Source organism: Ranitomeya variabilis, chromosome 1 (genome assembly GCF_051348905.1).
Source record: "Ranitomeya variabilis isolate aRanVar5 chromosome 1, aRanVar5.hap1, whole genome shotgun sequence".
In the NCBI taxonomy this organism is placed as follows: Eukaryota; Metazoa; Chordata; class Amphibia; order Anura; family Dendrobatidae; genus Ranitomeya; species Ranitomeya variabilis.
Genome location: NC_135232.1, coordinates 885,741,097 through 885,752,336, shown reverse-complemented (window position 1 = coordinate 885,752,336; position 11,240 = coordinate 885,741,097).

Here is an 11,240-nt window from a genome sequence, read left to right as displayed (position 1 = left end):
TGCACTTGTCCGATCTGCTCTGCTACATACAGACAATGATCAGATCACCTGTATGTTGTAGAAATGCTCACTTGCTATGATCACCGACCACCGGGCGGCACTCACAGCAATCTGGCTATGAGAACCATAGAGGTCTGCTGGAGACGTCTGGTTGTCATGTGACCCACGATCACATGACGGGGTAACTGATGGGCGGGATTGCCGACACCCTTGCTGGAAGCGCGAATTAAATGCTGCTTTCAGAGATTGATTGCGACATTTAACTAGTTAACAGCGATGGGTGGATCACGATTCCATCTATGGCTGTTAAAGGCTCATGTCAGCTGTTCAAAACAGCTGACATGTGCCGGAAAATATGTGGGCTCAGGGCCAGAGCCCACATGAAAGGCAGGGAGTCTAACATCGGCGTATTGTTATGCCCGATGTCGGAAAGGGGTTAAACTCTCCAGGGTGAACAAAGGACCATCCCTGAAGAAGGAAACATAGATTTCCGAAATGCGTTGGATTTTTTATTCTTTCTGTGCACCGTACTCGATCATGTGACATCACATTACTACGGACGTTACATGTTGTGAATTCCGTTCTTGGGCTCCATCCTGTGGTTACGAATGGTATTTTTGGGAGTTCTGCTCTTGGGCTCCCTCTGGTGGTTTCGAGTGGAACTTAGCAGCTGCTTTCACTAATCGGTTCCCTGGCCTTGTTATTTAACTGGGCTTTTGGCTGTAGTTGATGCCAGCTGTCAATGTTTTTCCTGTGGATTCAGTTCTTTCCTGGAAGTTCTCTGTTGGCCAGTTCATTTCAGCTTAAGATAAGTTCTGCTAGTTTTTGGGTGTTTCCCTGCTTATGACCTTCTGTTCAGTTTAAGTTATGTCTCTTTTGTCCAGCTTGTCATTATGAAATATTCCGGCTAGTTGGAAGCTCTGGGGTCGCAGATTTGCCCCTCCACACCGTGAGTCGGTGTGGAGGTTATTTTTGTAAACTCTGCGTGGACATTTAGTTTTTATACTGACCGCACAGTAGCCTTTTCCATCTCTGTCTATTTAGATAGTATTGGCCTCCTTTGCTAAAATCTAGTTTCATTTCTGAGTTTGTCATTTCCCTCTCCACTCACCGTCAATATTTGTGGGGGGCTATCTTCCTTTGGGGGTTTCTCTGAGGCAAGATAGTTTTCCGTTTCCATCTTCAGTGGTAGCTAGTTCTTAGGCTGTGAAGAGGCGTCTAGGCAGAGAAAGGAACGCTCCACGGCTATTTCTAGTGTTGGAGTTGGGAGTAGGGATTGCGGTCAGTAAAGCTACCACCTCCTCAGAGCTTGTACATTATTTGTTTTACCCACCAGGTCATTTCAGTGCTGCTTCGTAATCACTAGGTCATATCAGTGATTTCTGTCTGTGGAGCTGCCACCTCCTCTGAGCTTGTCCATGATTGGTTTTACCCACCAGGTCATCTCAGTACCGCTCCGTAACCACCAGGTCATAACAGTACAGCTGGCCCACAATGTGTTAAATGCATCTCAAAAGAGGGAAGAGAAAGTTCTGAGTCATTGTTTGTTTTTTTTTTCTTGTCGCTTGTTTCGTCTTTTTTCTTCCCCTTGATTTTTGGATGGTGCAGGAGCTTGGTGCTGATATGGAGGTTCAGGGTCTGTCTGCGCGTGTTGATCATCTCGCTGCAAGGGTACAGAGTATCCAAGACTATGTTGTTCAAACTCCTGTTTCTGAGCCTAGAATTCCTATCCCTGATTTGTTTTCTGGGGATAGATCTAAGTTCTTGAACTTTAAAAATAATTGCAGATTGTTTTTTGCTCTGAGACCCCGTTCCTCTGGTGACCCCATTCAGCAGGTGAAGATTGTTATTTCTCTGCTGCGTGGTGACCCGCAGGATTGGGCATTCTCCCTTGAGCCAGGGAATCCTGCATTGCTCAATGTAGATTCATTTTTTCAAGCACTTGGATTGCTTTATGACGAACCCAATTCTGTGGATCAGGCAGAAAAAATTTTGCTGGCTCTGTGTCAGGGTCAGGAAGCGGCAGAGATATATTGCCAGAAATTTAGAAAGTGGTCTGTGCTTACAAAATGGAATGAGGATGCCCTGGCGGCTATTTTCAGAAAGGGTCTTTCTGAAGCCCTTAAAGATGTTATGGTGGGGTTTCCCACGCCTGCTGGTTTGAACGAATCAATGTCTCTGGCCATTCAGATTGATCGGCGCCTACGTGAACGTAAGGTAGTGAACCATATGGCGGTGTCCTCTGGGCAGAGTTCTGAGCCTATGCAATGTGATAGAATTTTGACGAGAGCAGAACGGCAAGAGTTCAGACGTCAGAATGGGCTGTGTTTTTACTGTGGTGACGCTACTCATGCTATCTCTGACTGTCCGAAGCGAACTAAGAGGGTTGCTAGGTCGGTTACCATCAGTACTGTACAGCCTAAATTTCTCTTGTCTATTACCCTGATTTGCTCATTGTCGTCCTTTTCTGTAATGGCATTTGTGGATTCCGGCGCTGCCCTGAACTTAATGGACTTAGAATTTGCCAAGCGCTGTGGTTTTTCCTTGGAGCCTTTGCAGAGTCCGATTCCCTTGAGGGGGATTGATGCTACGCCATTGGCCAAGAATAAACCTCAGTACTGGACACAGTTAGCCATGAACATGGCTCCAGCACATCAGGAAAATATTAGCTTTTTGGTGTTGCATAATTTGCATGATGTGGTTGTGCTGGGGTTTCCATGGTTACAGGTACATAATCCAGTGCTGGATTGGAAATCTATGTCTGTGACTAGTTGGGGTTGTCAGGGGATACATAGTGACATTCCTCTGATGTCAATTTCCTCGTCCCCTTCTTCTGAAGTTCCTGAGTTTTGTCGGATTTCCAGGATATATTTGAGGAGCCTAAATCCAGTCCTCTGCCTCCTCATAGGGACTGTGATTGCGCTATTAATTTGATTCCTGGCTGTAAGTTCCCTAAGGGTCGACTTTTCAATCTGTCAGTGCCAGAGCATGCCGCTATGCGGACTTATGTAAAGGAGTCCTTGGAGAAGGGGCATATTCACCCGTCTTCGTCACCGTTGGGAGCGGGGTTCTTTTTTGTTGCCAAGAAGGATGGCTCCTTGAGGCCCTGTATAGATTATCGCCTTCTCAATAAGATCACGGTCAAATTCCAGTAACCTTTGCCTTTGCTCTCTGATTTGTTTGCTCGGATTAAAGGGGCTAGCTGGTTTACCAAGATTGACCTTCGAGGGGCGTATAATCTGGTCCGCATCAAACAGGGTGATGAATGGAAAACAGCATTTAATACGCCCAAAGGCCATTTTGAATATCTTGTGATGCCTTTCGGGCTCTCAAATGCTCCATCTGTGTTTCAGTCCTTTATGCATGATATTTTCCGGGAGTATCTGGATAAATTTATGATTGTATATTTGGATGATATTTTTGTTTTTTCCGATGATTGGGAGTCTCATGTGAAGCAGGTCAGGATGGTATTTCAGATTCTTCATGCTAATACTCTGTTTGTGAAGGGGTCTAAGTGCCTTTTTGGAGTTCAGAAGGTTTCTTTTCTGGGGTTCATTTTTTCTCCCTCGGCTATTGAAATGGACCCTGTTAAGGTCCAGGCTATTTATGATTGGACTCAACCCACATCTGTGAAGAGCCTTCAGAAATTTTTGGGCTTTGCTAATTTTTATCGCCGCTTCATTGCTAATTTTTCTACTGTGGTTAAACCTCTGACCGATTTGACCAAGAAAGGTGCAGATATGGTGAATTGGTCCTCTGCGGCTGTGGAGGCCTTTCAGGAGCTTAAGCGTCGTTTTACTTCTGCCCCTGTGTTGCGTCAGCCAGATGTTTCTCTCCCTTTTCAGGTTGAGGTTGACGCTTCTGAGATTGGGGCAGGAGCTGTTTTGTCTCAGAGAAGCTCTGATGGCTCTGTGTTGAAGCCGTGTGCTTTCTTCTCCAGAAAGTTTTCGCCTGCTGAGCGTAATTATGATGTCGGCAATCGGGAGTTGTTGGCTATGAAGTGGGCATTCGAGGAGTGGCGACATTGGCTTGAGGGAGCCAAGCATCGTGTTGTGGTCTTGACCGATCATAAGAATTTGATTTACCTTGAGTCGGCCAAGCGGTTGAATCCTAGACAGGCTCGGTGGTCTTTATTTTTCTCCCGTTTTGATTTTGTGGTCTCGTATCTTCCGGGATCTAAGAATGTGAAGGCTGATGCCCTGTCTAGGAGTTTTTTGCCTGATTCTCCGGGAGTCCGTGAGCCGGCTGGTATTCTCAAGGAGGGGGTGATTCTTTCTGCTATCTCCCCTGATTTGCGGCGGGTGCTTCAGGAGTTTCAGGCTGATAGACCCGATCGCTGTCCTGTGGGGAAATTGTTTGTTCCTGATAGATGGACTAGTAAGGTGATTTCTGAGATTCATTGTTCGGTGTTGGCTGGTCATCCTGGGATCTTTGGTACCAGAGATTTGGTTGCCAGGTCCTTTTGGTGGCCTTCTTTGTCACGGGATGTGCGTTCCTTCGTGCAGTCCTGTGGGATCTGTGCCCGGGCTAAGCCCTGCTGTTCTCGTGCTAGTGGGTTGCTTTTGCCTTTGCCTATCCCTGAGAGGCCCTGGACGCATATTTCCATGGATTTTATTTCTGATCTTCCTGTTTCTCAGAAGATGTCTGTCATCTGGGTGGTTTGTGACCGGTTTTCTAAAATGGTCCATTTGGTACCTTTGCCTAAGTTGCCTTCCTCCTCTGATTTGGTTCCTTTGTTTTTCCAGCATGTGGTTCGTTTGCATGGTATTCCGGAGAATATTGTGTCTGACAGAGGTACCAAGTTTGTTTCTAGGTTTTGGCGGTCCTTTTATGTTAGAATGGGCATTAATTTGTCTTTTTCTTCGGCGTTTCACCCTCAGACAAATGGACAGACGGAGCGAACCAATCAGACCTTGGAAACCTATTTGAGATGCTTTGTGTCTGCTGATCAGGATGATTGGGTTACCTTCTTGCCGTTGGCCGAGTTTGCCCTTAATAATCGGGCTAGTTCGGCTACTTTGGTTTCGCCTTTTTTTTGTAACTTCGGTTTTCATCCTCTCTTTTCTTCAGGACAGGTTGAGCCTTCGGACTGTCCTGGGGTAGATTCTGTGGTGGACAGGTTGCAGCGGATTTGGACTCATGTGGTGGACAATTTAACATTGTCTCAGGAAAAGGCTCAACGTTTTGCTAACCGCCGTCGGTGCGTTGGTCCCCAGCTTCGGGTTGGGGATTTGGTCTGGTTGTCTTCTCATCATGTTCCTATGAAGGTCTCTTCCCCTAAGTTCAAACCTCGTTTTATTGGTCCTTATAGGATTTCGGAAATTATCAATCCGGTGTCTTTTCGTTTGGCCCTTCCAGCTTCCTTTTCCATTCATAATGTGTTCCATAGATCTTTGTTGCGGAGATATGTGGTGCCCATGGTTCCCTCTGTTGACACTCCTGCTCCGGTGTTGGTTGAGGGGGAGCTGGAATATGTGGTGGAGAAGATTTTGGATTCTCGTCTTTCAAGGCAGAAACTTCAGTATCTGGTCAAGTGGAAGGGTTATGGCCAGGAGGATAACTCTTGGGTTTTTGCCTCCGATGTCCATGCTGCCGATTTGGTACGTGCTTTTCATTTGGCTCGTCCCGATCGGCCTGGGGGCTCTGGTGAGGGTTCGGTGACCCCTCCTCAAGGGGGGGGGTACTGTTGTGAATTCCGTTCTTGGGCTCCATCCTGTAAATTACGAATGGTATTTTTGGGAGTTCTGCTCTTGGGCTCCCTCTGGTGGTTTCGAGTGGAACTTAGCAGCTGCTTTCACTAATCGGTTCCCTGGCCTTGTTATTTAACTGGGCTTTTGGCTGTAGTTGATGCCAGCTGTCAATGTTTTTCCTGTGGATTCAGTTCTTTCCTGGAAGTTCTCTGTTGGCCAGTTCATTTCAGCTTAAGATAAGTTCTGCTAGTTTTTGGGTGTTTCCCTGCTTATGACCTTCTGTTCAGTTTAAGTTATGTCTCTTTTGTCCAGCTTGTCATTATGAAATATTCCGACTAGTTGGAAGCTCTGGGGTCGCAGATTTGCCCCTCCACACCGTGAGTCGGTGTGGAGGTTATTTTTGTAATCTCTGCGTGGACATTTAGTTTTTATACTGACCGCACAGTAGCCTTTTCTATCTCTGTCTATTTAGATAGTATTGGCCTCCTTTGCTAAAATCTAGTTTCATTTCTGAGTTTGTCATTTCCCTCTCCACTCACCGTCAATATTTGTGGGGGGCTATCTTCCTTTGGGGGTTTATCTGAGGCGAGATAGTTTTCCGTTTCCTTCTTCAGGGGTAGCTAGTTCTTAGGCTGTGAAGAGGCGTCTAGGCAGAGATAGGAATGCTCCACGGCTATTTCTAGTGTTGGTGTTAGGAGTAAGGATTGCGGTCAGTAAAGCTACCACCTCCTCAGAGCTTGTACATTATTTGTTTTACCCACCAGGTCATTTCAGTGCTGCTTCGTAATCACTAGGTCATATCAGTGATTTCTGTCTGTGGAGCTGCCACCTCCTCTGAGCTTGTCCATGATTGGTTTTACCCACCAGGTCATCTCAGTACCGCTCGGTAACCACCAGGTCATAACAGTTACATGACCGAGGACATCACACAGGTCTTGCAAGTACCAAAACTTTATTCCAGGTAATGCCGGACTTAATGCAATGAGTGCTTGTCACTGGCAAGGACAGCTCTCAATTTTTTTTATCCTTCCTGCAGCACTTTAGTCTTCTATGTCATTTGTGACACCAGCATCTATGAAACTACAAAAAAACTTACGAAGTCAGTGACACTCCAGCATTGATACACGGTAACACAACATTTATAGAGTTATCACTGTGATTTGCAATTTATTCATTTGTCCTACTATGCAATATCTTATAGGTATCAAGTCACATTTGCTTATTGTAAAGCTTCACTACAACTAGGAAGTTTTAGAGAGTTACTAAGTACCCCCTAAGTACCACTACGCCACCAGCCTTTATATTCCTTAATGACACATTGTTACTACCAGCCACAATTATTAGCGTTGCCCCCTCTTCCTACCTTTCCTTAGCTCTAACACTACTGGTTACTAACTTTCTTCAGATCTCCAGACCTTCCAACCATCCCGGATCCAGCGGGACAGTCCCGAATTTGAGACTCTGTCCCGCTGTCCCAGGCGGGATCTTCTTTTCCCGCAATAGTGAGAAGCAGCAGACACGCCCCTCTTGTATCAGGACATGCCCTCTCTGTCTCCCCCTCTTCTCGTTCAGAGAGAGCTTAGCTCGTCTTCCTGATTATCTTCTCCAGGACTGAGGTAATTTCTGCAGCCAAAGCAAGAAGAACAGTGATGTCCAGAAGCAGCAGTTCCTATGTGCTCCATTGTGGCTACTCTCTGAGTCCCAGTGTACCTGCATATCATGACAGTCAGTCACAACAGTTTAGAAGCAGGCACACAGGAGGACTCAGACAGCAGCCAGAATGGAGCATACAGGATCATGAGGAGAAGACACAATTGTCTCCTCTTTTGCAGGCACAGCACAGTGTGGATGTAGCAGAGCTGTGTGTGTACGAGGTGTATGGAGTGTAGCCGCATGTGTACGGGGTGTACGGAGCAGAGTCTTGTGTGTGCAAGGTATACGGAGCGGAGCCGCATGTGTATGAGGTGTACGGAGCAAAGCCGCGTGTGTACGGGGTGTACGGAGCAGAGCCGCATGTGTACGGGTGTACGTAGTGGAGCTGCATGTGTACAAGGTGTTCCGAGCGGAGCCATGTGTCAGGACTCTGAACATTTTTTACCTTTTGTGCATTACTGCCCTTTTCCAAGATGGCGTCTTTGGTCTCATGTGCACTGTGTCTTCCTGCTATAAAACTCCACCCTAGCCTTCAGTCTGTGCTAGAGTATTCTGCCTTGCATCCAGCTCCTGACCTCTGATTACTCCCTGGCTAAATACCTGCTCCTGTGAACCTGTCTGGTGATCCTGCTACTCTGCTCTGACTTCCTGCTGCATACACCAGTTTCCAGTAATCCTCCTTCATCTGCTGCTCGTGATTACTTCCATCTGCATTTGCTGGACATGTAAGCTGTTTCTGCTCTGCAAAAACCTTGAGACTATTAACCAGGCCTCCCTGGTTGAGCTAAGGTATGATTTGAACTGCCTTATAAGCTTATCTATCTGTTTTTTGACTAAGACAAGGATTTATTTGTGTCAAGTATCCTCAAGAATAACTGTGCTTCATAGACTTTCTGCTTGATTGCATTTTCCTCTGAAGTTTCCTATAGACTGCTAAGCTGCGTTTAATATTTACACCAAGTGTTGTGGACTTGAGTTTCTCTCTGCACCTGTTTGAATCACCATGTGATAATATAGACTTTACCACTTATAACACTGTGTCCTGTAGTTGTCTCGTTCCACGCAAAGAGTCTCCTGAGTTATCCCCTATAATTATTACACCATGTGTGTATGAGGTGTATGTAGCGGAGCCGTGTATACGAGGAGTGCAGAGCAGACTGTATATAACTGAAGTACTGGATGTACGCTGCGCACAGAGCATTGACGTGTGTGATGCTTCGGGTTTATAGTCTGCAGTGCAGCTACTTGCTGAGTGTGAGGAGGTGGATCCCAGTAATAGCAAAACTACTACTCCCAGCATGCAGTGCCAGTAATCTGTGATAAAACTACTACTCCCAGCATGCTGTGCTTGTAATCCATGATAAAACTACTACTCCCATCATGGTAAAACTACTACTCAGGGAGTACTAGTTTTATCATGTATCACTGATGGGGAATGGGGGGCATGTATGGGGGGGAATGGGGGGCATGTACGAGAAAAGAGTACGGGGTTAATGGGGGGCATGTACGAGAAAACAGTATGGGGAACAGGGGGCATGTATGAGAAAACAGTACGGGGATTGGGGGCATTTATGAGGAAACAGTATGGGGGATGGGTGCAGAAACAGTGGTGATTGGGGAGGGGTGCAAACAGTATGGGGAGTGAACGGGGAATGTATGCGGAAACACCATGAGTAGTTATGTGAAAAATGTGTGTGGACAGAGTATGGGGAGAGAGGGTGATGGGATGTGTGCAGATACAGTATGGGGAGTCAGTGGTATGTGTGAGCAGGCAATATAGAAAGTGGGGGGGTAAATATATGAGGAGACAGTATTGTGAACAGGGGGGATGTGAGAGAAGACAGTATGAGGAGGGAGGGGAGCAGTGTGAAGAAACAGTATGGGAGAGAAAAGTGAGTGGGCACAGGATAGAAACTGAGTAGTGGGGGCGTAGCATGTACTTTAATTCATTACTTGTAAATACATTTTTTTTCTGTTTATAATTATTGTTTATGAAACAGTGTGATCAGCAGTGCTAAATGGGTGTGGTTGGGGAGTGGATATGGGTGTGACTAGTTGTGAAATGGGTGTGGTCAGGGGCGTGGTATAACATTTGGCTTTGTCCCTTGTCCCTCTTTCCCTTCTTCAAAAGTTGGGAGGTATGGATCTCACTATTCATTGCATATGGAATCATAGCGCAAATAACAATTTATTTTTCTTTTAGAAATATATGTACTTGTAAAATTGGTGACATGTTCAATATATATATGATGCTAATGATTTTATAAAATACATGACCAGAAGTCTGACCCTCTTGGAGCATAAAACTCTATTCATACAATGTTTCGTTCATACAGCTGAGATATATGTATGTCCGAAGCATGGTATAAATATTCAAACTGTAGAAAGTCATTGGAGACTTACATATAGCTCAACTGTATATCCAAAACTTTGTGTGAATAGAGCTTTAGACTCTTTCATACCGTATATGCCCTAAACAGTATATTCCCAAAACAGATAATCCATTTAAAGGGAATCTGTAAGTAGGTTTGTGCTACCACATCTCAGCGCAGCATGATATCAGGGAAGAGACTCTGATTCCAGTGAGGTATCACTTACTGAGCTGCTTGCTGTCATTTTGATAAAATTACAGTTTTATCTGCTGCAGATCTACCAGTTGACTGAATGCTGAGCTTTGTATAAAACCACAAATCACAGATTGGCATCTTTCTGTGTACACTGTGCATAGGCAGAAAGCTTCCAATCATTGTTGATTGTTATACACAGCTCATGAATATGGAGGACTGCACAGCAGCATGTCTACTAATTCTCTACTGATAATCACTACTTACAAAACTGTGGTTTTATAAAAATTATAGCAAGTAGCATGGTAAGTGACACCTTGCTGGAATCAGGGTCTCTGTCTCTATATTATGCTTCTCTCAGATTAGGTGTCAAAAACCTGGTGATGGATTCTCTTTAATTACTATTTTAATGTAATAGGAAAGTTTCCGCTCACAGTATGAGAACTGCTGAATGTTTCTGATGCTTTGATCAGCAATGTTCCCGCTAAGTCTTTGTAGCTAGTACGTGGGGCAGTTGGGGACCTTAACTCAGCACTTATTATATGAAATCATATCACCGTCTATGGAAACTTACAGAACAATGGCAGATGAGACAGAGACAGACGTAAGGGAAAGAAATTCATGCCAGGTGTTTGCTTTTTCAGCCTTTCTTCTTACTAAAATGTTTATGTGTAGTTCATTGGAGTCCCAAAAAATTATTATTTGAATTTATTTATGAAGCAGTCACATATTCTGCAGCACTAAAGTTCATTGAAAAAAAGGAAAACAATTGCATGATACTTTAACTCCTTAACGACAGCTGATGCGCCTTTTAATGGCGGTCATTTAAGGTCGCCATTCCCATGAGTGATAGCCATACATGATAGCTGACACTCTGTGCTATCGGCCCCGGCCACATTTCTTACTGATCGGGGTAGCTTAACCCCTTAAATACCGCTGTCACTGACAGGAGTATTAAAGTGGTTAAAAGTACATCAAAAGAGACCCTATAGCAGGATCGACACCCCCTGAAATTGCAAACTGTGGGTGCCGATTGTTCCCATGGTACCCTGATGTCATCTGTGAGATCCAGCTATAAGCTCACATGCTGTCAGTGAGTCACTGACAGGTCTCATGCACTGCAGTACATGAGTACTGCAGTGCATGAGACCAGCGATCAGAGTAAGGCTGCCGTCACACTAGCAGTATTTGGTCAGTATTTTACATCAGCATTTGTAAGCCAAAACCAGGAGTGGGAGATAAATACAGAAGTGGTGCATATGTTTCTATTATACTTTTCCTCTACTTGTTCCACTCCTGGTTTTGGCTTACAAATACTGATGTAAAATACTGA